This window comes from Temnothorax curvispinosus, unplaced genomic scaffold, assembly GCF_003070985.1.
Source record: "Temnothorax curvispinosus isolate PA1 unplaced genomic scaffold, ASM307098v1 QBEX01015383.1, whole genome shotgun sequence".
Classification (NCBI taxonomy): domain Eukaryota; kingdom Metazoa; phylum Arthropoda; class Insecta; order Hymenoptera; family Formicidae; genus Temnothorax; species Temnothorax curvispinosus.
Genome location: NW_020225163.1, coordinates 113,413 through 127,287, shown reverse-complemented (window position 1 = coordinate 127,287; position 13,875 = coordinate 113,413). Strand labels below are relative to the sequence as shown.

Below are 13,875 nucleotides of genomic sequence, written 5' to 3'. Positions count from 1 at the left end.
AGCCGTTGCAACGCGCGTACTTGCCAAAAAGGGCGCAGAGGTCCCGAAGGGGCCCGAAATGATTGCGAGGGGCAATCGAGCACGTCGGTGGGAACGCCAGTTCCTTTTCCTTCCAGGAAGGTAATTTCAAGTTGGCGGGTAGGTGGTCACGCGATTGCGTCTTACACGTAGACGAGACGCGGACGGCGGAGCGAGCTCAAAGCGAACCGATCCTCCGCATCGGGCCGAGTTAAAGACTACCTGTCCGAAAGCTGGTGTTGTCGAGAGTCTTTGGCTCGGCCGAGGTCTTTCCTTCCCTTAAAAAAATCCGCCCATCGGCCCATCGACCCATCGTGCGATCGGAGGAGCTGGCCCCGTGACTGAGGGCAGGCCGAGGATATCGCCTCGTATCGTTCTTGCCCATAAAGAGGCTGTTTATCAACGACTACTTTTAGAAGCGGTGACTCACGCGGTTCACGCAGATACACAACGTCCCTACCGAACCTGTCCATCGTCACGCGTAAACCGCGGGGAGCCCTTGGCTCCGCCACGCACAAGCCTTTTATCTCTCATTTCCGCCGAACCGGGGTTTTCTCGTCGTCGTTTTGCTCGACCAAACGAGCCTTAGACGGGTTTTTAGCCGGCGTGACTCACCTTTTTCTACGCTTCGACGTGCGTGCAACGAGATTCGGCCGGTCACCGTGAAAGGACTCCCCGCTGGAGGAAGTACACTTAACTCGACACGTATCTTAACGGCGCTTCTCTAAACGTGCGGATGCATATTATTATTTATAGAAAAAAGCGTTTGTGACTATAAGAGAAGAAAAATTTGAGACACCGAGCGATCCAAAAATATCCATCGACGATCGAGAGAAAACTATTGTTTTGTCCGATTAAAAACTCTCTTGTTCAAATCGAGGAAAATATTTATTTCGCACGCGAGCGACCAGATGGGTACCGTCTCGCTGGTTTATTTGTCGCAGGCGAGGACGGCGACCTCGTTTGCGCGACGTACGGGTAATCTTCTAGCTATATAGGGACGATACTCCGCGCGGCGTAGCGCACGTATGAATATGTATAGGATATTGTAATGGAACTGATACACACAGCTTGGCGCGGAATTGGCCGTGTCTCTCTCTCGCGCGATAAGATTTATCCCCCTAGAAAACCGATTGCGTCGCAACAGCCGCTAATGGATTTATCAGGAATGGAAATTCTGCCGCGGGAATACGAGAGTGTACAGTGTATCTCGCAGGGACGAGTCACTTAAGGAATCCATTACGAGGAATGGAGATTGCTGTACTGACGCGACGGACGCGGCGCGGCGGAGGTGACGCGCTAGCAAATAGGCGAGGTAAAAACGCGCGCGCGCGAGTAACTCGTAAACGAAAAGAAAAACGAGAATCGTGGCTGTAACGCTCCTGTAAGAAAAAAAAACCGGTATATTTCGTAGTCTCGAACGCGCAAGGTCGCTGCGAGGAGCGGGTTGAGACGGACGCGTCCGAGCGCGTTACGAACACACGAAAGCCGAACAATATTCGGCGCGGTGCGCTCCTATCTTTATTCTTCTTTCCCTCGCGTGCACCTACACGCGGGCGTGCGCGCGCGCACATACGCGTGAACCGAGGATACCGTGGGAACGGGCCCTGGCATAACAGGTAGGAAGACAGTCTCTCTTTCTCTCTTCCTCTTTTACCGTGGTTCACCACGCAGCAGCCCAGCGTGCATGTACCGACCTTCATTAAATTTTTATGGATATGTATTCTTATTAACAGTAAATACAAAGGATCAGCATGACCTAGGTGTCGTCGGGGAGTATACTACCCTAACAGCAAATGTGAAATGTATATTCTGAGAATGTTCAGAGAATATCGTAAAATATAAGATATATTATAAGAATGTTCTCGGTACATTAAGATATCCTTATATATATTCTATATATATACAGGATATTAATGCTGTTAGGATAGTATCACCCACTAATGCACTACTACTACTACTACTATTAACAGTAATCTCATCGTTTACATTCGAATACGCAGAATGCAAGATAAAGATATAAAAACGATCCTCTTTGTTTCCTTTTCGTACGCAAGAGCACGTCGAGAAATGCGTAAACACGGTTATGAGTTATGATAAAGCGTCAGGTTGTATACACAGTGACATAATCGCGAAACTTGCGTAAATAGAACGTTTCGCATCAGCGCTCAGCGCGAGAATGCGCGTTACGAAATGAACAAAATCGAACATCGGGGTCGAGTGTTAAAAATTGAAGCCTTTAATATTTAATTCCAATGCGCACGGGACGCGCGCAGAGACCCTTCTTCCCCTTTACCGCCTTCCGCGAAGTTACGCATTCGAGAGGAGGTCCGTTACTCACCTTACGTCACTGCACGACCAACTACTCCGCTCCTTTCTTCCGGAGCTCCGCTCTCTCTCCCGTCGCGCGTTGTCCACGTCTACGAGCACCGCGCCGTTACGCCATTTAGACTCGCTCCGGGGTTCCTCCCACTAGTTGAATGCAAACCTGACAGTTGCGACCGCGAGCGCAGCTTGGCTCCAGCCCGACGTGGCTACGTGCGTTGTACGTGCGCGCGCGCGCCCGCACGCGGATCACGACGCTCCGCAAACAGCGCGCACACAGAACGACGTTCCTAACCTCAACCTCAACCTCAACCTCGACGGCGCCCCGTGACGGTGATCGTGACGTGACAGGATTTGCGCTTGGTTTCCGCGCGGGGTTTATCACGCTCTCGGGTATAACGGCCTCCTCCTCGCGATGCGCGCGAGAGTAAAGCGACTCGACGGTACGTTAACGTTAACGCGCGCGTAATATCGCGTTCACGGCGCGCGCGCGTTGCTGCGACTAAGACGCCGCGCGCGGCGTGCACAGTTTTAACGTGACCGGAGTCCGGAGTACCGGACGGCGATGGCCCTGTCCTCGTCGCGCGGCGCTCGCTTTCGCTCTCGCTCTCGCTCACGCCGCCGAGTGCCCTATCCGCGAGACTGCAGGCGCGTTTAGATTAGATACTTACATTCGCGAGACTCGTTTCTCGATGCGTGACCGGTAGCTCTATCAGCGTTATCGAGTGTATACAGACGTCGGATAGGGTAATTTGAACGCTGCTAGCCGAATATACATTCCACGTTTTTCATCCATGATTAATCTTCCTCGTTCGATCGTCCAAATCTTAACTCTTTCCGAGTACCTATTAGTAACAAATTCGAGGAAATGTTTTGTTATCGGTAGAAATCAGAAACCGCGCATCCGCATGATAGCCCGCGTGATAATGAGCAGTCCATGATCTCCGATGCCTGCTCATATTTCGCGCGTTATCTCGTTAAATTACGCGATATATTTGTTGCTCATCATCTCTCAGACAGATATGACGCAACGCTTCCCAGAGAACATTATGACGTCTTTAAGACTTATAAACGTTTTATTTTGGACATATTGTAAAATAAAAATTAATAATAGGGTAACTCGGGGGAATATGCCAGTGTGGGGAATATGCCACTCAACAAAGCTACGGCTAAAAACGCTCTTGTAAATACCATGAAATTGTTCATAGTTCTATCTCTGATGTTTTGCATAAGTTTTGTTTGTTTCCTGGCAGTATTATAGTTTTTATTTTAATAATATATTATTGAAATTCAAAGAAAGTAATAAAAACACATTTTTTACACGTTTTGAAACACATGTTTTAAACAATAATGCCTCGAATATATACAAGGAAGACTAAAAAGAAAAAAAAGTAGTTGAAAAAAGTGTAGCTGACAGTTATAAAATTTAAAGTTATAAAATTTACAAGTTTTAAGATTTCAAGGTTTATAAGGTTTTAAAATTTGTAAGAGGTTTAAGGTTTTAAAGTTTTTAAGATTTATTTTTCATTTTAATTTTAATTGTTGCAATCCAATATTACAATAATTTTAATATTACAACTTAATTTTAAAATATTATTTTTTATGTTAAAAACTATTTGTACTGAATTATTTTAAAGATTATTTGTACTGTTTTTATGATTAAAGTAACTTTTAAAGTTAAATTACTACATATTTGTATGTAGTATATTATTTTATACTATGTGGCATTGTGGCATATTACCCATATGGTTGGGTAATATGCCATTTTGCAACACTTTTGTATTTATTTCTTTTTAATAGTAAGCAATCAAAATATTTTATTAAAATCATGTATAAATGACAGATAAAAGAAGAAAAAAAGGAGGCCAGTATGCAAAGATACTTCAAAAAGAAACAAAACTAGAAAAAAAAATCAAATTTTTGTTAATTGTGGCATATTCCCCCGAGTTACCCTACGGAAATGCATTAAAAAGAAGGAAAATACGAAAAAGAGCTAGTGTTGCTTGTAGTAATTAATATGCTATCCTGCTATCAATTCAAAAGTATGTCATCTTATTATAAGAGTGGACTCCACGATATAACTGACACAAATTGTGCTGTACCGTGATTTATTTATCATATTCTTATACCACCTTTCATCATATTTTACGCGAAACGGATCCTATCAAAACTCATCTATCGGTCGAATAATGCAACATTTGTATATATAAGTCTTAAAGATGTTATGAGTAAGACGTCTTTAAGAGACATCAAAGATAAGACGTCTTAAGGTATCTTGAATAAGATATCTTAAAGACGTCAGAAATAAGACGGTCTTCAGACATGCATGTTGTCTGGGATCCGCTTCTAGCTCCGTGATGTCACGAATTCTTTCCTGACTTGAAATTCTAACGGCGGAACATAGATCTCTTTTACAATTTGCATAAATTGCCAAAAAGATGAGATGCCTTTGTGCCCGCATGAACCCTGACGAAAACTCGTTACGCTGGCAGCGTCGGCCAGGTGTTACCAACACATAGTACAATATATACCAATATACCTTTGAATCGACAAAAGATAGAGAACAGTCCTTTGCAGGGGTACTTTTCGAGGGAGCGCGTAAAGAAGAAAAACGTTTCGGACGAGGCTTCGATTAAATATCACTTTCGCCATCGTCGATTACGTTTGCGCTAAACATGCAGAGTATAACGAACATCTAATCTGATCTTGCGATCTTAGCCGTCCGATCGATCTCACTTCGCGCGATTGTGACTAGTTGTCGCGGTATGCTATATCGTGCGTGGGTTGAAGTCAGTCGTTGTAAATCGCTTACGCGACACGCGACAGGCATAAAATCCCGCGAGCTATTGGAAATTGGAACGCGCGTACCGGTCAATTGTTGATCCTTCGCGTTTCGTCACTCGAGACAATCGATGATCGGCTGACACGTTTGTCGGCCGTTTAACACATAATGCAGTGCATCGGCTGCGAAATATCACTGCCGTAATAACACTCGATCTCGCGCGGTTGCAATTTGTCGACCGCTCGGTATCCTTCGGAATCGCGCGCGTGTCGTACGTACGTATGTCCTTATTCTTCGCACGCGTGTAAGGCGCGTTATGGTCTTTGACTTACTCTTAATACTCTTCAAGAGCATCGACAAGCGCACTTGAAAATTATGCGTCAATCGTGGTTCGAAATTTTTATAACTCGTTATTCGTATAAAATTTCTCAGTAGCGTAGCCTGGGGATAAATCCCCCCCTCCCCTCCGAAATTTTAGAACCAAATATGAGAATAAAAGATTGATAGCGGAGAGTGCGACACCTCACTGTAATGATAATTGATAAGATGGCATGTCTGTCGCACCGATTACACGAAGTATACGCAATCTTTTTAAAATGCTCAGACTTCTATTATAGTCCTTTCAGTAAAATGACGTCACTTTTGGTTTGATTCAAATGTACAAAGATATCTAAATTATTTTACGCTGTATTTTACTATCTTTTCACTGTAAAGTGTAAAAATAAAACGTAGCTTTATTCATACATACAACATCAGTGTCCTAAATAATGTACAGCCATCTAAATACAAAGGCATACATTAAATAGGGATTTCTTGCCTACTATTATCTTTGAAAGTCATTCTAAGTGTCTTTTAACTGATTTAAGTACAACAAAATTCGAGAAAAAAATTCTTTTTTTTTTCAAGCTTATTTCGGAAGTTCACTAGTTACTACCTTTATACATACATATAATACGCGCCAATGTTACAGTATTAAATCTTTTCAAAAATATCTCCTCCGAAATCAAATCTTAGCTACGTCCCTGCCCAATAGGGTAAATGGGCCATATTTGTCGAGTTCGCGTTTGTCGTTTAAAATTCGTGCCAATTCGCCAGCGCGAGCGGCGCAATTTTTTTGACGAAGTCAAAAAGCGCGAATTAAGTATCGCGAATTTGCGCATAGTCTAGCTTGAGAAATCGTTCGAATCGCTAAAACAAACGACCTTCCACCCGGGCGCGATCGATAAAAGCTGCTCTACGCCGCTCTAATTCTCGCTACCAGAGTGCTCTTCCGAGGCCCCCACGGCGATTCCCCGTTTTCTCGCCGTCTCGTAAGGAAGCGGACAACCTTTGATGCCCGGATCGGGCACTCGATCCCGCCGCGATTTCTTTCTTTTACAGGCTAGCTTTCGTTTCCTGCAATCTTGAAGTACGTGACGCACGGTGACCCCGTCGATCGCGTTTCACCACGAAACGCGGCTCGTGTCGCACACTCGTACGCAGGAACCGCCACGTGACCGTGATCGGTAAAGCCATATTGGCCGAGGTGTTGGAGCTTGAATCGAGCGAGCATTCGCCCGACGCGACGTGAAATCAAAACGAGGTTAATTAGCCCCTCCGGACAGGATAACAAGGTTAACGCAAAAACGTCTCTACGCGGAAATTCACCGTGATTTATCGTCCTGCGAATATCGTCTTTCGACGATAGGCCGCGCATATAAGCGTTGTATGCCGCACACGACGGAAGGAAAGTGGGCGCGATCGAGAGCGGGGCGGGGCATGACGCGAGGCGATTTTTAAAACCGTCACGGCTCGCGGAGAACAAACAAAAAAAAGTAAATAAAAGAAGAGAAAACGACGCATGTTAAGCGAGAGGGACGAGGGAGTCCCGTTTTCCCAGGAAAACGGGGAGCTCCCAACGCGCCCCAGATTCCGACGTGTGCGCGGCTCGATGCCCGCGCGAGAAAGCGGCCCATTGTCGCGCGTGGGAGCCCTCGGACTTGGAACGTTTACGCGCCCGTAATTCGTCGCAATTGCTTGGATATTCCGTCCGTAATTTCACCCATTTGTCGACGCTTATTAGGTCCACGACCACTTAACCCCACCGCCGGCAACTCCGACGTTAATTAACGTTTGTTCCTGGGGCGGCTCGCGCCCAGTCGTTGACGGATGCGTTCGCCCGGTTCGCCGTAATTGCGCTCCTTTTGGAAATGTGACTGGCATCACTTTTCGATAAATTAACGGGAGAGAAAACAAGAACGAATTCGCTAATTCGATCGCTCGCTATTGGAGTCTTTCGATTCTCTACTATCGGCGTAAATCGATTACACGTATTCGTGCGCGCTCGGACGTTCTAATTCCTACTTTCCGTAGCTATTTCGATCTAATGACTTTATATTCATTCTCGACTCGGCATGCAGTTCTGATATCGTATCGATTCGGCATCAAGATGTAGATAAAATTTAAAGGGTTAGGTACGTTTGATGACAGGCCTAAAACTAAGTCGAAATTAATTTTTATTGTGGAATTTTTATTGTGGTAAAATTATATTTAAAAAAAAAATAAAAATACATGTCTCGTGAAATAGTCTTTTGAGAATATCTCCTGAAAGGTTCAATAAAAAATATCGAAAATTGAGGTAGCTATTTTCTCGAACGGTTTGTAAAGTATCAGAGATACCTCCGCCTCCTCTCATGTGAAAGTAAAAACAAACATTTTCCGTTAACTAGATGAAGAAATCTAGTGCTTGTCGATTTTGAAAATATTTATTTTTCGAAAAATGGCAGCGATTCGTAGTGAAAAATGCGATTTTTTACTACGAAAATCAGAGTCTTCTTTTATTTATTAAAACTAAATCCAAAATAAAAAAATCCTATAACAAGCACTATTAGATTATTGTATTAAAAGTAGCTGTAAAAAATGTCATGCAAATCGGTTCATTAGTCTCCGAGATATTTCTAATACCGATTTTTCAAACACTGTTTCGAGAAAATAGCTGCCGGGACCTCAATTTTTGATATTTTTTATTAAAATTTGCGGGAGATATTTTCAAAAGACTATTTTACAAGACACATATTGTCATTTTTTAATAAAACATAATTTTTCCTACAATAAAAATTCGTTAATTTTGACCTTATTTTAAAGCTTGTCAAACGCATGTAACCCCTTCAAGCATTTCGGATTCGTATCATGGGCGCTGTTAGCGCGGGGGACGAGGAGAACGCGTTTTCCCAATATATATGCAAATATACGATAATTTCGAGTAAATTAAAGTGATGTTTACATATGTAACTTCAAAACACCTTAATAAGTTAAACTTTAAACTATATTGCCTTTATTTATTATTTATGTATTTATTTATACTTATGCTTCTTTTTTAATTTGCAAATTCTCTCCAACAATTTTTAGCTAACGGCGCGGCGCGAGTGTCTAGAGCGACTCGAACGAGAAAGAGACGACGCGCTCTTGATAAATCGTAAAAGTTTGCTTCTCCCCATATTATATCGGCCTAGAGAAAATTAAATGGACCAACTTGATCGTGCTCTGGTAAGATTGGAAAGTGCATAAATACATCGAGGACATTAAACAGGAATCGACGATAAGAGTAATTAATCAGAAAGATAACAAGTTTCCAGTGGTTTCATTAATATTCGATCGTTGTCAACCGAGACGATTTCTTTAATTATTATCACGTATATAGGGTGCCACAGAACAATCTATTTTCTTTCAATTACGCATTTTCTAAGCGTAGCCTTGTCGATCGAAGGATTGATAATAATTACAATTAATGATAATAATAATGACAATTTGAAAGGTAATGATCAAATATTTCCTTATCTCTTAATATCAGAATATGGCGAAAAAACAGCGAATAAAAACGAACAAGTCGTAACAAAAACGAACAAAAACCGACGTCGTTAAAGCAAACACGCCACAGTAATTCGTTAACACAACACATACAAAGGTGCGCGCATACGAAAAAAGATCATATATTCCTGTACATGTCTATACTTCTGTACATTCCTATATTGTCTGCACATGTCAGAAGACACGTGCTAGCAGCTAGATGAACGAAACGTGATTACAAAACTAATTCGTCTGGAGTAATTTGCCGATAAAATTCAAAAGTACTGTTTCTTCATTAACGACTAAGTTTTTCCCTTTAGAATGCTACGGTAATCTGATATAACAGACTGTTTCTCTTTTATAATATTATGATAACAAACACTTCCCTCAAACAATATTATATAAGGGGATCCTGGAGTGACGGCCGAACTCCCACGGGGTCGATAATTTTGTCCGTTTTCTATGTTCCGGCCTATATCTGTCCTTGTCTAACGAGATATTTGCAATATATCTGCCCTTGTCAGATTGCAACGCCATGTACACTGCGTGTGTGTACATGCATAAAATCAGTTGGATAAAAAATCTTTCTTATTAGGCTTTCAATCTTAATTTCAATGGTGCTACGCTGTTCTTTGATTTAGTCCGAGGTGCGGGACATTTTCGATTTGTACACGTAAGCTATATAATTTGTATATAAGCGAACATTTCCTTGAAGTGACAGCTCTAGGTACAGAAGGTGCAACACCAATTATTAGTATTAAATATATTTTTCTTAAATTTTTATAGTCTTAAATTTACTATCCCGCACATTATTTCTGTACGTACTTTAAACGTGTAAATGGGTTTTCCATTCTGTAAAGCCAATTCGAAGAAAATTGGTCCAACTGAAATGTCGGTAATTGCCGTGACTCCAGAATACCCTAAGCCCTAAGGTCGAGGGATAATAATTTAGGGAAAGCTTCTGATTTTTTGCTAAATACGTAAATAGGTACTTCGGAAATAACGCAAATTTCCCCCAAAAATGTTTTAAACAAAAGTATCGAAAGAAATATAAAACGGTGACCTTTATGTGTAAATGTACATGACGTAAGTCGTAAACTATAGATTTTTCAGTACTGACAGTGAATATAGGAACGCAACGTATGTCATTTCAACCACTTTGTGATACAAAATATTCATAGAGAAAAGTTCCCTATTATGAGATAGGCTCCTAATATGCGACAGTGAGATTTCTGCTAAACTAATAGGCCCTATCTGTTGATTCCACCATGAACTTATTGCCCTTGGGGTAAAACCTATTTAGTGGAAAATTCATTGTTTGATTGTACGTGTAGTCGTTGCAGAGAAAGAAATTCTGAAATTGGATGTTGTCAAGTGCCATGGATATGAGTCTTTAAACCTTGTTTATTATATAATTAATAAATATTTGGCAATAAGTTCTGCATGCAGTGATAGAGTATGGTCGTATTACTAGGAAAATACGGGATATGTTGAGTTGCCCAATTGTAGAGATTAGATTTGGTGATCGTGAAACCGCAAGGCGTGGTGCTCGTAACATGAGATACTCAGGGTACTCCTGGGTTGCTGGAGTATGAAAGTTATTGTATAGTAATAAAAAAAGAGAAAATACTATATTAACGTTAAGGGAAGGTTTATACAAATTTATAAGACTGTGCTGACCTTGATTTGAGAGGGAAGGGTGGAGGGGGAAGATTAGGTACAATATTGAGTATAAGTGGGTTTACGATTGTTGCAAATATGCTTCTGCATCACATGTGTATTTGAGAAACATTAAATAAAGGTTTTTAATAGTAATGCTGATGTATTTTGCACTTTATTAGCGATTTCCCAGGGTCTCTCATATTAGGAGCACACTTTTGCGATTTTGCCGAAAACTCATTTTTCACATTTTTCTAATTTTCAGCAAAATTAATATTTAAATTAAATTTTACATTTAAGCATCTTAAAGCTTATTAAATTCCCTTCAAAATGACCTACTATATTTTTCAATTCTGCCCATAGACTTCCAGCAATCACACAAAATAGATATGGTATCTCATAATCGGCTACTTTCCTCTATATACATATATATATATATATATATTCAACAACTACATTGAATAAAATTATAATAATAAAGAAGCATTAATTTTAAATTAAAAAAACGGAGAAATTAAAAAATATGATATAGGGTAGACTGGGTCGAAGTCGTTACTATTTTTTCGGTGCCAATTTTTAACAACAAAACAAATAATTTTAGTAAAATGTGATATACCGTTGTAAAGAGTGAACCCTTGGCTACAAAATTTATAAGGACATTTTTAGTCTATGTCGCTTTGTTCAACTGGTATAGAGTGAAAACGACAAAGGTGCAAAAATTGAAATGTCAAAATCGTTACTCCATTCTCGGACTGAATTTTAAATGAAAGTTCATAATTCCAATCATGAAAAATAATAGAATACATTTTATTAATTATTTTTTAATAGAAAATGGAAACATTAATTAAAAACACGATGACGGAAAATAATTACAAGAAAAGCGCACACACTTATATGCCCTACGCTCGCACGAAATGCATTGTTTCTCGTCAGCTCTATTCTATCATCTCTGAGCACACGCAGCACATATTATCCAAGTACTCGCCGGAATCCGACCACTGCTGAAGTATACTTCTTTGACTTTGATTTTCTCCCGAAGCATCTATGATATGGCTTTGGCTTGGTGATGACTTCGCCCCGGACACAGATTTTATGTTTGATCACTTATGAAATATTAGAAATCAACGAAAATAAAAAAAGTTTTACTGGATTCATATTCAGCATGCATTACTCTTCAGAATCACATCTCGAGATTCGGAAAGAAAATAATATTTTAAATATTTAAAATTTTCAACGCGCAAAAAATTTTACTTTTAACCTCCGAAAACACGTTTGCCTTAAAAATATATGTCACTTATGAGATATTTGCTTCAAAAGTTACAGAAATTGTATTTATATAGATATACTTCCCATGTAAATATCATAATATGTATCTCTGCTCATGTACGGTAAAAATGAATGAAATTTTTATGGTATATAGACTTCTATGACATCGAGAATTGCAAATACGGTTTTTTAAGATTTTCCAGTTATATATTTTTTCAATTTTTTAATGATTTATTTAAACAATATCAAGTACAAAAATGGGACAAAATTGCGATTTTTACACTTTTTCTGTACCAATGATACCATGTTGTTTATGAATAATTTCTGAGATTAGCTCTACACTGTTTAATCAAGAAAACAAAATTAAACTACATATAGCTATCTGACATACATCTTTAATGAAAACACAACATGGCATATAATCTTACTAAACTCCGTTGATTTCATGGTCACCATAAGTAGTGTTTACAATATTAATGGCGAGAGTTCACACAACATACAGATTTCGAGATAATTGTAGTGACGACTCCGAGTGTATGAAGTTAGCCCCCCTTTTTTTGAAATTCATATTTTTGAAAGTTGTTCCAGGTTGTTTTGACTTTGTACTACATTGTTCCAAAACGATATTCCTTAATTCTCAACAGTTTTTTAATAAAATAAAAAAAAACAATTTTTTTGGCTGGCCCCCCTTTTTTCAAAAATCGAAATTTTTTTATCGCTACAGATTGTTCTAGTTGTTCCAAACATTGTTCCAAAGTATTAGTTCAATTGGTTAAAAATTTTAAGAGATATTGAAAAAAGAACAATTTTAAAAATAACAGTTTTTGGCCATTTATTCGTAAACAAAATGACTTACAAAACTGTCAATCTAGAACATATTTCTAACCGCGTAGAACAACTCAGAACAAAATTTTTAAGACTAGAACAAGAACCTAAAGAGTACTTTACTCTTCATCGGAAATATTATTTTTCAATTTTCTTCGTTAAAAATCTTGTTCCAGGCTTCCCGCTTTAAAACTATCGTGTTCTCCACTGGAACAACTCAGAACAAAATTTTTAAAACTAGAACAAGAACCTAAAGGGTACTTTACTCTTCATCAAAAATATTATTTTTCAATTTTTTTCGTTAAAAATCTTGTTCCAGGCTTCCCGCTTTAAAACTATCGTGTTCTCCACTGGAACAACTCAGAACAAAATTTTTAAGACCAGAACAAGAACCTAAAGGGTACTTTACTCTTCATCAAAAATATTATTTTTCAATTTTCTTCGTTAAAAATTTTGTTCCAGGCTTCCCGCTTTAAAACTATCGTGTTCTCCACTGGAACAACTCAGAACAAAATTTTTAAGACTAGAACAAGAACCTAAAGGGTACTTTACTCTTCATCAGAAATATTATTTTTCAATTTTCTTCGTTAAAAATCTTGTTCCAGGCTTCCCGCTTTAAAACTATTGTGTTCTTCACTGGAACAACACAGAACAAAATTTTTAAGACTAAAACAAGAACCTAAAGGGTACTTTACTCTTTATCGGAAATATTATTTTTCAATTTTCTTTGTTAAAAATCTTGTTCCAGGCTTCCCGTTTTAAAACTATCGTGTTCTCCACTGGAACAACTCAGAACAAAATTTCTAAGACCAGAACAAGAACCTAAAGGGTACTTTACTCTTCATCGGAAATAATATTTTTCGATTTTCTTTGTTAAAAATTTTGTTCCAGGCTTCCCGCTTTAAAACTCTTATTGTGTTCTCCACTAGAACAAGTTAGTGACACGCTTTAAAAGTATTCAATCGTTTAAAGCGCGCGCGTCACTAACATAGATGGGTTAGATGACGCGCTTTAAACAGTTGAATACTTTTAAAGCGCGTCATCTAACCCATGTGGCATCTCGTTTCGCGCGTCAAGTGTATGCGTAAACTATTTCGACATATATATTAGTTATTTATGCCTTCCAATACTCAAAATAGCTGCTATATTTTCCAAATTTTTTTTGTTAATAACTT

The 13,875-nt window shown here is 39.3% G+C and overlaps 1 protein-coding gene across 4 annotated transcripts in view; it reads right to left on the bottom strand.

Annotated features, from left to right (window-relative positions):
- The window catches only part of LOC112465602 (MICAL-like protein 1), a 77,699-nt gene that overhangs the window by 28,953 nt on the left and 34,871 nt on the right, over positions 1-13,875 (bottom strand). The window contains exon 1 of one of the 4 annotated variants that reach the window (XM_025033209.1): positions 3,015-3,158. The exons of 1 other annotated variant lie outside the window; for it this stretch is intronic. The gene's annotated coding sequence lies outside the window, so the exon portion shown is untranslated. Of the gene's footprint in view, positions 1-2,359; positions 2,584-3,014; positions 3,159-13,875 lie in introns of those variants that run through there. 2 more of the 4 variants (XM_025033210.1, XM_025033207.1) reach the window with 2 other exon arrangements.